Source organism: Mustela putorius, unplaced genomic scaffold (assembly GCF_011764305.1).
Source record: "Mustela putorius furo isolate JIRA1106 unplaced genomic scaffold, ASM1176430v1.1 tig00537248_pilon_pilon_pilon, whole genome shotgun sequence".
NCBI classification, from domain to species: Eukaryota; Metazoa; Chordata; class Mammalia; order Carnivora; family Mustelidae; genus Mustela; species Mustela putorius.
In genome coordinates, this window is record NW_025422387.1 from 6580830 (window position 1) to 6595549 (window position 14720).

Here is a 14720-nt window from a genome sequence, read left to right on the forward strand (position 1 = left end):
CCCATCCCCACTGCAGACTCCACCCCGTTCTTTCCAGATCAGCCAGTGGTGACATGATGAGAACGGGTTCTCTGTTCTATTGGATGGGATTCTGTGCTGGTCCCAAGAAATCTCCCTCTCCCTAGACTTTGTCCAGCCTTACAGCAGCTCTGCTATATACAGTTTCTATGACCTTGAACAAACCACCTCACCTTCCAGGCTTGGTTTCCCATTTTTAAAATCAAGAGGTTTGAAATCGGTGACTTTTGCTGTCCCCTGGCATTCTGCTTGGCTTTGATTCTCTAAAGTGGTCTTGCAGAGAAGTCCAAGTAGTCGCCAGCCCACCCTGAAATCCTCTCTACTGACCCACCATCTGAGTATAAAACCAACCCTACTGACGTTCTCTCCTGACAACGCATCGGTCCCTATTTCCTTCGGCAGTAGCTGGGCTGTCTTCAGCCGGTTATTTCTCTGGCCTTCCTAGACCTCTGTCATGGGGCTGAACCTCCCCCCCTCCTCTTGGCTTGACTTTGCGACCAGGATTCTGAAAATGTCCGCTTGTCCTGCTGGCAAGGGAGGCAGGCGGGGAAGAGAATGGAGTTACACTGAGGCAGGGTAGTGCAAGGGGAAGCCATTTGTCAAATGTTCCATCTTCAGGGGGGCTCTTCTCAGTCTCCCTGGATTCAGGCAGGACCTGGGAAGGATTGGCCCTTCTCCGAGCTCTCCGGTGGAGATGCAGTTTAAGTCTGTCGTCCGCCAAGCACCACATTACTTTAAATCTGTCTCTTTGGAGCCGCGTAAGCGCATAAGGCAATATTAAAGTAAACAATAACTAGATTTACACAAATGTCGCTGATTTCCATATTTTTCATCCCTTCATTTTATTACTCAGTTGACTGATGTGCTTATTTATTTATAGGGCCATCCAGTATTGATTCATTTGGTTGTGAGGTGCCTGATCTGAAAGAGGACGGCAGCGGGCTGGGGCGGGAGCTGGGGGAACATACCAGAAAGACCAATATTGTTGGGAATTTGTTGTCATGGCTTTGTGTTTTTAAAAAAGAGGTTCCCATCTGCCAGGCCCTGGTCCCATGAGGGGCTCTCAGTACACAAGCCCTCTCAGGCAGCTGATCCTCAGGGCAGCCCAGAGATAGGCACTGAGCGTCACTTTCTCAGCTGTGCCCTTGCTTCGGCTGGTATGGACAGAGCTTCTCTTAGCCACTTAAAGCCTCAGTTTCCCTATCTGTTCATGGGAGTAAAGACACTCCTGATCTTTTTTGTGTTGTATAAGGACTGAGAAATAATGTAATGCCTGGCACACAGAGAGCTGCCAGGCAGTAAAGAGCAGACTTCGGAGCCAACCTGGGATGAACCCTGCCTCTGCCGGTTCCTCACTGTTTGACCTTGGACAAGTTCCTTAGCCTCTCTGTTACTTTGTCTTCTTATCTGTAAAACTGGGTAATCATTCTATCTCCTTCATAGGGTCATGACTGAGGAAGAACAAAGTGCTTAGAACATTGCTTTATTTTAGTGGTCCTGGTTATTTTATTATTCCTGTTATCCATCACCTCCAGTGCCTCTGCTCGTCTTGGACTGGATTCTACCTCTTTCTGAGTATGTGTTCAAGGCTTTTCTCCAAAAGAGGGGGCTTGCTATCCCTGAAGGAAACAGCCGTGACTTACATCACCTTTTCAATAGGAGAAAGAGTTCAGTGTTAACGTTTGGATAATGATCCAGAGATTACCCCAGTGCCACGTGGCAGAAAGCACGTGCAAATCAGACTGAGACAGGCCCAGCCTGAATCTCAGTCCTGCTGCTTCCCTAGCTGTGTGGCTGGGGAGAGGTTCCTTAACCTCTCTGAGCTTCAGCTTTTCTCCTCTCACCAATGAAGTTAGCAGTAAGGATTCAAAGAACTAAGGGTAGAGGCAGTTGACACCGTGTCTGGCACACAGCTGGTATTCAGTAACTCACTGAGAGAGAGCAAGTTTTAGTGGGTCCGAAAGGGAAGACGAAGCTGAATTCTCATTTCCAAATCTATGTAGCATGTTGAATTCACTGTTTTAATAGCTGAGGATCTCCAAATAACTTCGTTAATTTTCTTAAGAGGGCTTTCCATCGTCCCTTTAATGTACCAAAAAGACTACATTTGTCTGGAGTTTTATTCCTGAAACCCCTGCTTTCCTGATGATCTATTGACTAATCCGTTGCAGCCGCCAGGTCCCTCCCCGTGCCTCAGGGGAGAAACGGCGCCAAAGAAAGGTGTTAATAAAAAGCATCTTCTTCGTCCAGAACAAACTGCTCACGCACAAGCCGTTTATAATCCAAATTTGATTTTCATTTTAATTTTTTTAATGAGGGTTCATCCTTTATGCCACTTCCCTCTCGCGATCCACCAGGCTCCAGGCTCAGAGCTGAGGATTCCCAAGTGGGCATTAATCACCTCCCAGGAATATTCCCTGAGGCAAACACCGTCTCAAGTCACATAAAGTAGCCCATAAAACGCCAGGGCTGAATATCGTACCCGTCATTCCTTCTTCCCCAGTGTGAGCCTCTTGTTGAAATATAACATGTTCAAGTTCATTCCTTAATTTCACTTCACCGGCCGTGGCGTATAAAGAATCTGGGCATCCTCTTTATCTCTTCATTCCGTATGTGTGTGGCCTTTTTTTTCTTTCTCGTGTGTATGTGTGTGCATGTGCGTGTGTGTGCCGCGCACTCACACTGGTGGGAGGGGTGCGGAGAGGAAGTGAATTTGCCCTGCTGTGAATCAAGGAAGGTTTTTCTCTCCGCCTTGATTGCTTAAAGGACAGTCTTGATTCCCCCTGTTCAGGGAAACAAAGACAGCCAGAGAAGGTGGCTTAATGGAGACAGCTTGAAATGGCCAAAGTTTGAATATCCTTGCGCGCAGAGAAAAGAGCAAGACGAAAGCCCCGCTAATTACAAAAGTTGCTTTATGAAAGATAATTCAAAGCAATAATTTAGCAAACATAATCAAGTCGCACAGATGGGGTTGTTGATGGATGGATTGCAACATGCAATTAGCAGCTCTCGCAGTTACATATCATTAACCCTCCGAGCACAAAAATTATTTTCTCATTATTAGTTGAAAAGGTAAAATTAAGCTGACTAGACAGTAAAGGAACAAACTACAATTAATTACCTTCATTTATTACAGTCATTATTTTAAACTTATTTTTACTTGGAGAGCGAGATGAAAACATCTAAATTAAAAGTTTTGTTATGCTAAACCAGAGGTGAAACTTTTCTAAGGAGTGTGTGTGCTGGCCCAGCCAGGAAGACAGCAGGACCACTGCAAGGGTTTTTTTTTTTCTCTCTGCTTCCTTCTTCTTCCACCAGGAAGGGGATGTGGCCTGTGAGATAGAAAACCCTTTGGCGGAGTCAGAGCAGACACATTAACCAGGGCCTGATGGAAACACTGCCATTTGGGACCCACGGGGACTGCTGCCTCCTCTGACCCCCTAGGGTCTAAGTCCCAATCAAACACTGACAAACACGTGACGTTGGCAGGTGCCTTCACGTCTCTGAGCCACTGATTCCTCATGACAGCTCCTAGGATTGCGTGAGTTCAGTGAGATCCTCTGTCAGGTGGCTGGCGAGTCATTGGTTCTCATCATGGGGGGGTGTGTTTGGTGGCACGGAGCCAAGATATGCTCTCTCTGTCCTCTCAGGACCCAAGGAGTTTGTGCAGCATGACCACCCTCTCAGAGCTTAGAGATGAGACCGAGGTACCACTTATAAGAGACATACTCATCATCTGTTGAATCCCTGCAATCACTTATTCACTCAACAAACCTTCACGTTATCCCTATTGCATATCAGGTGGTGTTCTAGGTGCTGGACACAGTGAAGGTCATGACCTGGCAGTCAACTAGATGCTTCTTGATGTGGGGGAGGGCAAGTGGGCAAGTATTTGTGTCAGTTCCAGAAGGGCCGCCTTTCTACTGGGCGCCTCACAGGTCCACTTAACAGATACTCCTGGAACATTTACTATGTGCCAGGCTGTAAGCGAAAGCTGTGGAAGGTCCAGAGATGGTGAGACACCATCGCTGCCCTTAAGGAATGTCACTAGGGGTTCATTGAGTCCCTGTGATCGAAATAATGCCCAGTCATGTCAAGAGCTCATGGGAGGCCTCTTGATTTCCTCCCAGAGCTTCTGCTTCTTTGCTGAACCTCACACACTACCTCCCAGGCCCTGCATAACTGCATTCTGTCCGACATTCCCCCACAAGAGATGGAGCTTGGTTTCCATTCTTTGAATCTGGGCCTGATGGAGGTGACCCTCTGCCAGTAGCAGGTGGAGGCCTTCAGCAGACTGGTAGTGCTGTCTCTTGCGTCTTCCAGCCCCACCTGTATGTAGGCCCTGGGGGATGAGATTCCATATGCAGGAGAAAAGCTGGGAGCACCAAGGCCCCAGCACCAGTCAAGGAGCCATGTTGGCCATCCAGCTCAGTGGAGCCATCAGGCAATGCAGCTGTAGCAGCCACCTGGCTGTGACTGCCTGAGAGATGACAAGAGAACTGCCCAGCTGAGCCCCATCAACCCATAAAAGCATGAGAGATAATAAGAAGTAATTGCTCTGGGCCACTCCATTTTGGGGCGGCTGGTTACACAGCAGTAGATCACCAGAATAGCCAGGATTCGAGAGCGCCAAATTCTTTCCCCTCTTTCCCCTGATGCTCAGCTGTCTTCTGCTTCTCTCCTCTCCCCTCTCTCTTCCACCTTCTCCTCCCCTCCCTCAGCCTTTTAGCAGATTTCAGCCTTCTCAAAACATTTCCCCCAGCACCAAGTTCTTTGGCATCCATCTCTGGAGAGCACAGCCTCCCCGCCCCCCGCCCCTCCAATTCCAGAGGGAGAGGGCCGGTTGCTCCCAGAGCAAAGTGCCTCATGTTGCCCTGCAGACACTGAGGTGGGGAGGGTCAACAGTTTGGAAGATTCTGTCTCTTCTCCTTTGTATTTCTTCTGATGGGATTGAGGTACAACTCTGAGACAAACCCCAATGGCCAAAGGAGTCTAGAGCAGACCCAGTGGAAGGTTTGTGTATGGAGGAGCAGAGAGGTGGTGTTGAAATAGAGATTTGCAAGAAAGCAAAAGATGGAGTCTCCCTGCCTCCCCTGCAGCTCATGTAGGTGGCAAAATAGAGCACTGTGACCTCCAGCTTGACGGCTCTGCCTCTGTGGATGTTTGTTGGGTGAGTGGACAATTTAGTCAATCAAGGAGCAAGTAAATATGTTTACCTGTAGTCCGGTCAGGTATCCTCTACTATGTCATCTCTGAAGTGGGATGGGGACACTTGTCCCCCGATTCACATGGGATCAGGGGTGCCACAATGGTCAGAGATATAAGATGTTATGACCTGCTGTAGTTCGAAGCTTTCCAGAATCTTCCCTGCAGGCCTCACCAAGGCCAAAGGTGCCAACACTGTCTCCCCTGAGTCCCTCTCATTTTGAGGTGGGCACACAGCTAGAAATGCCTTCTTTTGCCCACATTGGCTTGCCAGGATCTTGTGGTTGATCAGACCTGGGCCACGATGCCCATGGTGTCCCCTCCTGATCTGGGTGACTCTAAAGCCTCATTGTCCACTGTTATCATTTAGTAAGCAGCCAGCCTTGGCACTGAAGGAGAACCTTGCATTTGTTAGAGAAGTCTTTCCACGTGACTTTCCTTGCACATCGACTATATGCTGCACACTTTCTAATGGTTATGTCATTTGTTTTCCATAATATGTCTGTCAGGGAGAGGTTCTGTGATTATCCCCTTTTACGTTTGAGGAAACCAAGGGCTCACAGAGGAGGTAGCCAGCACCCATCCAGTGCCTCGGTCTGCACCTGCGGCCAGGAGGGAAGCAAGGGAGCATGGATTCAGGCCCAGGAGGGTGGTGTAGGATGATGAAAGTCCTTAGGGCAGAAACCCCAGGTCATTGGGTCCCACCACTGACCGGCCCCTGCCTGCCTCTCCCCTCAGCAAGCAGACAGCCTGACTCGTTCCTACCTCAGAGTGTTTGTATTTGCTGTTCTCTTTGCCTGATTCACTCCTTTCAAGTGTCAGATCCTCCTCCGGGAGTAAGGAAGCCCTCCCTAACCAGCTCCCCCCCCCCCGCCACCTTTAACAGCACAGCCCTTACACTTACCCAGCAGGATATTTCCAGGTGCCGGATCATTCAGGCCTTGGGGCTGCTTCCAGGGCTTTGGCTCTGACTTAGAATTGGGTGGGAGCCATAGGAGACTTTAGAGCAGACCAGGTCAGACTCAGGTTTCAATAGGATCCTTCCCAACTGCTAATCAGATGGCATGAGGTAGGGTGTGCTTGGCCTTTCAGAGATGACTGAGAGGAGGTGGCTGTGCCCCTTGTACCCTCTACCTGACCCCCTCTTCACCACCTCCATCCAGTGCCCAAAGCCTGAAATCATTGTTGGCTTGAAGGAACACCACCTGTTCCGGCCCCAAACACCGAGTATCTTTTTTCCCTCCCAGGCACTCAGGGGCAGGGAAGGAGGTCCTAACCCAGGACAAGATTCCAAGGAGGTCAATCCGTGTTCCTGCAGCCGAGCTGCCTGAGAGGGCATGGAGGGGTTCCTCACGGCTCAGCTCACCTAAGACAGACATGTCTCTGCCTGCCCGGGGCCACAGTCCGCCAGCCGGCCCTACAAGCCATGTTGTAACTTGGTCCCTATGCTCTCCTCTTGTTCTGCATGTACCTGCCAGACTCCTGCCCTTCCCTTTGAGCTGAAATTTAATTACAGGGCCCCCCCTTTTTTGGCCTTTTTACATTGTTTGCTCTTCCAGCTATCTTTGCTGTCCTAATTCCCTTGCTCCCCAAACTACCCTTTGTCAAGAGGCTCCGAGCACTGGCATGACCATCGTTTGTAAGTGAGGTTTATTAGGGCCACAACTAACATTAGATGCATGTAGTCCTGACCAACCAGCAAGATCAGGAAGAAATGGCCTCGCTAACCGGAACCCACTGAGAAAGACAAGCACTGGGGGCATGCGTGGACTCTGGAGCCAGGTTGGCAATAACTTACTTCCTAGCTGTCTGCTTCCTGGCTGTGTGTCCCTGGGCAAGTCACTCGGTCTCTCTGGACCTCAGTTTTCTTGCTTTTCATGGAAATAACCCTCACATCAGTCATAATGAGACTGATGTGAGGGTTGAGCCGATACTTGAAAAGCCCCGGGAATAAAGCCCAGCACGTAGTGTGCGTTTCTTGAACATAAGTCGGCGTTCCACCTGGGTGAGCTGAGACTTGTGTCATCACGTTTATTCTTCCCACAAGCCTCATGAGTAGGCTTCTGGTCTCACCCATTCCTCACATGAGGTCACTGAGGCTCAGCAGCCAGCAGATTTACTGAGCCCTTAGCAAAGTGTCTCATGCGTCCCTACCTGTTGGCAGCAGGTGAGAGAGGCGCTGCTGGTATCGGCCTCTCTTCCAGGTGAGACATGGGTTGCTGGCCTGAGCTCACTCAGCTCTTCACCAGCAGGGCAGAGGATGGGAGAGGCAAACCTCAGCTTGAAGGGCTGAACAGAGGTCTGGGGCTGCAGGAAGCACTGAAGATATAAATTCTAGATTGAGGGCTAAAATTGGACACTTGCAGGTGGTTAGGACCGGGGAGGACCTCATTGCTCAGCCAGATGCATGCCTTTCAGATGTGACCTTGCTGAGCTTTTTCAGCTAGAATCCACTAGGGAAGCCTGACCCATAACGGAAGCTGGGTTTCAAACCCAGGTCTGCACACCCAGCCCAGAGTGTAGCATATAGTAATTGCTCAGTAAACAGGGTGTCACGTACAAGATGCCGTGAGGGCTTTATCCCTCTCACTGCCCCCTGGCTCGCACACATGCACACACATTCCCTACCATCTCCTCTTTGATGACTTAATAACCTTGATGGTGCAGTCCTGCTTGGCTCCCATAACGAGTCTTGCCCCTTTGGCTTTACCCTTCCCAGCTTGGGGTAAAACTCAGAATGAACTAAACATCTTTCTGAATTTAATATTAAGAACCCGCCAAAGCGTCATTGAACCTGTCACGCTGCATTACAACCAAATTAAGAACCAGCAGCGATCCTCTTTCACTCGGTATCATATGCCTTATAAAGTAAATTATTAATGCTTTTTTCCCCCCAGTTAAGCAGTTATTTGCAGTTGTTCCGGGTATTTCTCATTAGAAATAACATCATCTAAAGAACGATATTGATTGATTTTTTTTAATCTTGGAATCATGGACGTGAACCACATATTTATATGACATTCCCTTTAACTAGAATTCTCATGCTTTATTTTTATATTATTGATCTTTTTGACACGAATTGCTTTTTGGCCTTGTGCAAACGTTGTAAGCTTTCCGCCTGCAGAGGAATGGGTCGGCGTCTGGGCTGGGCTGGGAAGAGTGATCGCTCCAGCGGCGTGGCGGTAACATTCCCGCACATTTAACAACAATTAGTCTATGCTGACGCCATGGTAGGCTTTCGTGTATGAAAATTTACAAGCCTTTTAATGGACTGCATTATGGAAGGCCATGCGGGGCCAGTCGGTGGGGAGATGAGGCCGCCGGGCACGCATCCATCTTGTGGCACTGTCAGCCAGTGTCTCTTAGCACTCAGATCTGCCCGGGGTTGGGGAATGGCAGGGAGCAAAGCAGAAGCTGCCGCAACAGAAGGCCCACAATGCTATCATGGGACGTGTGGCCATTCTCACGGTCATTCATGCGTCCATCCAGTAGATGTTTGTTGAGCACCTACTATGTGCCAGGCACCTACTACGTGTCCCAACATGAGGTGGTGAGCATTAGTATTCACTCATGTTCAAGAGATAGTTGAGCACTTGCTGTGTGCCAGGAACTGTGCCAAGTACTGACAGTGAGAGGGTGAACACCACTTACTTAATCATTGGGCGCCCTTGGATATAAGCTGAGAGATGCATAGACCTAGGTTCAAATCTCTGTCCTTTGGCAGGGTTTTCAGTGAACCTCAGTTTCCCTGGCTACAAAATAGGGGTAGTAATAAATATAAAATAGGGATCCTCCCAGGGACCCATGCAGATAAAGAACTCGATGTGTGAACCTCCCAGAGGCGGGACCGTAGAATCATGATTATTTGATATCGCTGCTCTCCATCCAGCACCCCGGAACACATATGCACACCCTTGCTTCCCTTTTCAGTTCCATTGAGAACTTCACTCTCCAGCAGACATTTATTTGGCCCCTACTGTTTACCAGAGTGAGTGCCAGGCTCTAGGGATATGGCAATGAGCACCCCAGATCCTATTCCTATCTTCATGGCACTCAGAGCCTAGTGGGAGAGACAGATGGACACACGCCCCTCAGTACCACTGCCAGTCATGGCTATGATTGAGTTTCACGTGGCCAGGATGTGGGATGGGAGAGATTAAACCAGACCACTCATTCCCTCGTTCCAAAACTATTTCTTGAGCCTCCACTGTGTGCAGACCCTATTGAGGGCCCCTACTGTGGGGCAGGGAACAAGAGAGACAGGACCTCTGGCCCTGGGGCACTCAGAGTACTTTGGGGGACATGGCGCATTTACATCTTGCACATAAATTATTTGAAAGGCAGTATGTGCAGCAGTTAGGAGCAGCTCTGGAGCCGGACGCCTGGGTTCAAATCCCTGCCATGCTACTTGCATGGCAAATAACCTGGAGCAAGTTATTTTTCTCTCCATGTGCCTTGATTTCTTCATCTGTAAATGGGACTCATACATACCTTATAAGGTAAGCATGAGGCTCAGAGGAGGTTATAGATAAAAGGCTTAAAGCAATGACTGGTGCAAAGAAAACTGAGAACCGTGTCAGAGGCTAAGCGCTGACCATGGCTATGACAATATTCTGAATCTGAAATCCTCCAGCAGTGTATTAACTAATGACAGATGAGCTGCCAAGGCAAATACAATTGCACCCAGAATGGCCCCAATCCTGCCTTCCCTTTGATCTAGCAGAGAGGCATGACCCCCTAGGGTTGTTGCCAAGGTGGAGCCCCTAAAGTGTCATCCCCAGATTTAGGTACTGGAGAAGGAACCTTCCTGGATGTGGGTGTCCTCCATGAGGCGAGCCCTGCAAGAAGCCCTCAAGCATCCAGTATCACAGTCTGCCCCTCCCTGTGCCCTGAGCATCAGGAATGAGACCCAGAGAGGTTAAGAAACCCACTTAGGGTCACACAGCCAAGGAAAGGAGAGGCCTGGATGCAGCTTCGAGTCCATCTAATCCCCATACCCAGAGTGGCCTCAATCAGGCAGTTGATGAAGGCAAGGGCACTGGACTTGGGGTCTCCAAAAAAACCAAGTCCAAGTCCCACCAGTGCTCATTGGCTCTGTGGTCTTGGGCATATCACTTCACCAGCCTCAGTCTTCTGCTCTGTAAAATGGTTCTTGTAACTCCATTCACTGTGTTTACTAGAGGGGTGGTGGGAGAGAGACAGACAGATTGCCACGTGGTCACCAGGCAGAAAGGAAACCTTTCCCTCTGACTGACCAGCAGCATCTTTCCTTCTAAGGCTTTGCCACTCAAAGTGTGGTCCGTGGGCCAGCAGCATCCACATCCCCTGGGAGTTCAGTGAAAAGGCAGTCTCAGCCTCCCACCTTCCCCAGATCTCCTGACTCAGAATCTACCCTTGAATCAAGTCCTCTGGAGTGATTCATAGGCACGCTGGAGTTTGAGATGCTCAGCCTTAGACCAGCCCACTGGCTTTCAACCCTGGCTGCCCAAAGGAATCTCCTGACAGCTTTAAAAAAAAAAAAAAAAAAAAAAAAAAAAACGAGATCTGGGAGTCATCCCAGAGTAGCTGGCATTCTTGGTCTGGTATGAGTCTTGGGCATCAGGATTTTTTTTTTATCATGTTATGTTAGTCACCATACAGTACATCATCAGTGTTGATATAGGGTCCGTGATTCACTGTTTACATATAACACACAATGCTCCGTGCAATACGTGCCCTCCTTAATACCCATCACCGGGCCAGCCCATCCTCCACCCCTCCCCTCTAAGACCCTCAGTCGGTTTCTCGGAGTCCACAGTCTGTCATGGTTCATCTCCCCCTGTGATTCCCATCCCTTCATTTCCCCTTCCTTCTCTTAATGTCCTCCCTGCTATTCCTTATGTTCCACAAGTAAGTGAACCCATATGTTAGTTCTCTTTCCCTGCTTGACTTATTTCACTCAGCGTAATCTCTTCCAATTCAATCCATGTTGATGCAAATGGTGGGTATTCGTCCTTTCTGATGGCTGAGTAATGTTCCATTGTATATATGGACCACATCTTCTTTATCCCTTCGTTTGTTGAAGGATAACAGGGCTCTTTCCACAGTTTGGCTATTGTGACATTGCTGCTAGGAAAATCAGAGTTTTTAAAGCTTCTGCTTGTGATTCTAATGTTTGAGGAGCTCTGCCTTAGAGGCTCACCATCTATTGGAGAAGGCTGTCAGGGAAAATAACCAGGGCATGCTTGTCAATGCTGAACAATGGCACGGGGTGAGTGACTTGTGTCATCTGCCACTTTCCGTGGTGTAAATCCTCTCAGCACGGAGTTGGGAAGAGCTGCACCACTCACCATGCAGACGTAATAGATGTGAGTAGCCTCAAAGCACAGAGACAAGCGAAATACAGTCAAATAATTACGAAGTAATGAGTACTGAATATGTATTTCCTTTTTTTCCCAAATTTTTGTGGCAAAATGCACATAACTTATAATTGACCATATTACTGCTTTTAAAAGTACAGTTCAGTGACGTTAAATACATTCACACTGTTGTGCAACTGTAGTCACATCCATTTCCAGAACTCTGTTCATCTTCCCAAACTAAAACTTTGTACCCATTAAACAAAAATTCCCCATTCCCCATGGCTGGCAACCAACACTCGTTTCTGGATCTCACTTTGACAACTCTAAGTAATTCGTATAAGTGGAATCACACAGTTGTTGTCTTTATGTGGCTGGCTAATTTCATTCAGCATAATGTCCTCAAGATTCATCCATTTGTAGTATCGTTATTTTTAATATAAATTATTTATTATAATTATAGGTTCATTTGATTTAATTTTTAATAATGGCTGTGTTTAACAACCAGCTTGCAAAATTCCTGAAAATTTAACATTCGGCTTTTGCACGCTGCTATAGGGCAGCCCCCAGCACAGGACCCTAAGTAATCCCTGTACTAAGTAAGAACAGGGCAGGCTTTAGGACGGAGGTCAGCAAACGATGACCCTTGGGCCAAAGACTGCTTGTATAAATAAAGTTTTATAGGGACACATCCCTGCTCATTCATTTATGTGTCATCTATAGCTGCTTTCATATCACAAGAGCAGAGTTCAGGAGCTGCAACAAAACCTTTGTGGCCTGCAAAACCAAAGATATTTATTATCTGACCCTTTACTGGAGAAGTTTGCTGACCCCTGCTTTTAGGTGTATAGGGAGTAGAAGAGATTGAATCGACTTATTCATTCATTTGTTTACTCAGCAAATATTTGCAGAATGCTTCTGTATGCCAGGCACTGTTCTAGGCACAGGCTCAAATAAGACAAAGTCCATTCCCTCCCAGAGGTGACCTTCTGGGAGATGACAGTCATAATTCAGACACTCACAAAGCAAGTAAATATAATATAATTAACATCTGCAGCAGGGGCTGTGATGGGGAGCTCCATGGGGCTATGAGAGCCTCCTGAGTTGTCAGGGAGGGCTTCCAGGAGGAAATGCCCTGTGAATTAAAGCAAGAGTAGGAACATTAGAGTGTGGCTAAAACCCCAGGAAGGGAAGAATGGCATTCTGGGTAAAAAGAACAATATATGCAAATGCCCTGAGGTGGGAGGGAAGTGAAACCTTCAGGGCTAAAAGGCAGGAGAGGTATCCTGAGTCCCCAGGCCCTCACCTGTGCCCTGGCATCTGTCCACCCCCAGATCCACCCTGCCAAGCACAGCATCACCTTAAATCAGGCTCACCTTGGCATGGTGGTACTCATTGCCTCTCCACCCTCAAAGGCCATTTCCTAAAGTCTCTCCACTCTCTTCCCTCCTGGCCCTAGAGCCCACACTGCCGCAGACAAAGATCTCATATTTATTTTCTCCCTGAGGTTTATAAACTCCTGCCCTATAATAAAATTATTCCCAGCACAAGCACAAAATAATAACAATTAAAATAAATAAAACCAAATACTAGTGGGGACCAACAAAGATTAAGATTAGCCAAATCCTATGTCCTAGAACCAAGCTGAGACCCTGCCCTGAGACACAGAGGTGGGGCCAAGGGGCAGGAGGGTATTTCCATTTCTTCTGGGTACCACATTCCATGCTGGTTGTCTGATATCTGGGATGTTGTGGAATAGTCTAGGAAATTCTAAAGTAGAGATTATTGCTTTTCTTTATAAGGAAGAAACAGTCTCAGAGAGGTTGAGACTTCAAGATCATCTAGCCATCGAGAAGAGCTGGGGTTTGAACCCATGTGTGTCAGCATGAGTCCTAGTAGGCTCATTCCTATGGAAACATCAAACACGACTGGAGTTTATTTCTCACATCACGATCTAGTCTAGTGCTGGTTGATAGGGGGAAGGTGACTCACCGTAGTCATTCAGGGACCCAGGCATGTCCTATCTTCCAGCTCTGTCCTCCACTGTGTTCCAGAGTCCCCTTCATTTGGTTGATACAGGGGGGAAAAGGAAAACATGGTGGATCTCTTGGGCGGTTCTCAAGGCCCAGACCTGGAAGTGGCCACATCATTTTTGCCCACATTCCTTTGCCCAAATCTCAATTACAAGGCCATGTCCAATTTCAAGGGAGGCTGAAACAATAGTCTAACAAGGTATGCCCAAGAAGGGGAGAAAAACTCAGGGTTATATGAGCGCATAACCCTGTCTGCTACCCTACAGACTCCCTGCTTGAGAAAGTACCCCCCTCCTTAGCTGCTGGGGAACAGGATGGGGCCCAGAACACAGAGTTTTGTCCACAGCAGGATCAGTGCATTTGGGACAGATGATTAGGAAATGGAATTCAAGGGTCTTCCAAATCTGGAGGTGGGGGGCAGAAAAGCAAGAGCAAGGAATGAGTTCAATAATTTGGCAGGTGTTATAAAGCCCCTACTATGTGTCCTGCTCTGCACTGGACTGGCAAAGGCAAGAAATGAGTTCTGTCCAACAAGAAGGCCAAGCCGCTCCTGAGGAGCCCACATTCACAGTGCACTAGGAAAGGACGTAGGAGGAAAATGTCCTATGTGTGCCATGGAGAAAGTGATGGCTTTGTAGGCAGGCAATAGGGAAGACTTCCTGGAGGAGGGGAAGTTGCGCTCAGGTGAGGAAGACAGATAGGATGGAGCACGGAGAGGAGAATGAGGTGTGGCGATGAAGAGCACAGGCCTTGGCGTCAGCAGACATGGGTTCGAGCCCCAGCTGGATCACTAGAGAGGTGATCTCAAGCAAGTCACTTACTCTCGTTCCAAACTCTAGTTTCCTCATCGGTAAATTGGTGCCCACTGTAGAGGTTTGCCATGAGGATGAAATGAGATGGTCATTTAGCGACGGTGCCACTGAACCTCTCTGGAGCTATGATCCATGGGCATCGGGGAAGAAGACAAGGCTAGAGAGGACATTCAAGTATGACAGAGGGCCCTGAGTGCTGGGCTTAGTCCACACTTCACCTCCTGGGCAGAGGAGGGGTTGCAGAGTTCCTTTTGGTGTATGAGGACAGCAGCACCAGAAGCCTTTTCTAGAAAGATCCCTCTGGAGGTGTGTGG

The 14720-nt window shown here is 48.3% G+C and overlaps 1 protein-coding gene across 2 annotated transcripts in view; it reads left to right on the forward strand.

The window, feature by feature from the left end:
- CUX2 (cut like homeobox 2) overlaps positions 1-14720 on the forward strand; it is a 258743-nt gene that overhangs the window by 163495 nt on the left and 80528 nt on the right. The gene's annotated exons all lie outside the window — the stretch shown is intronic.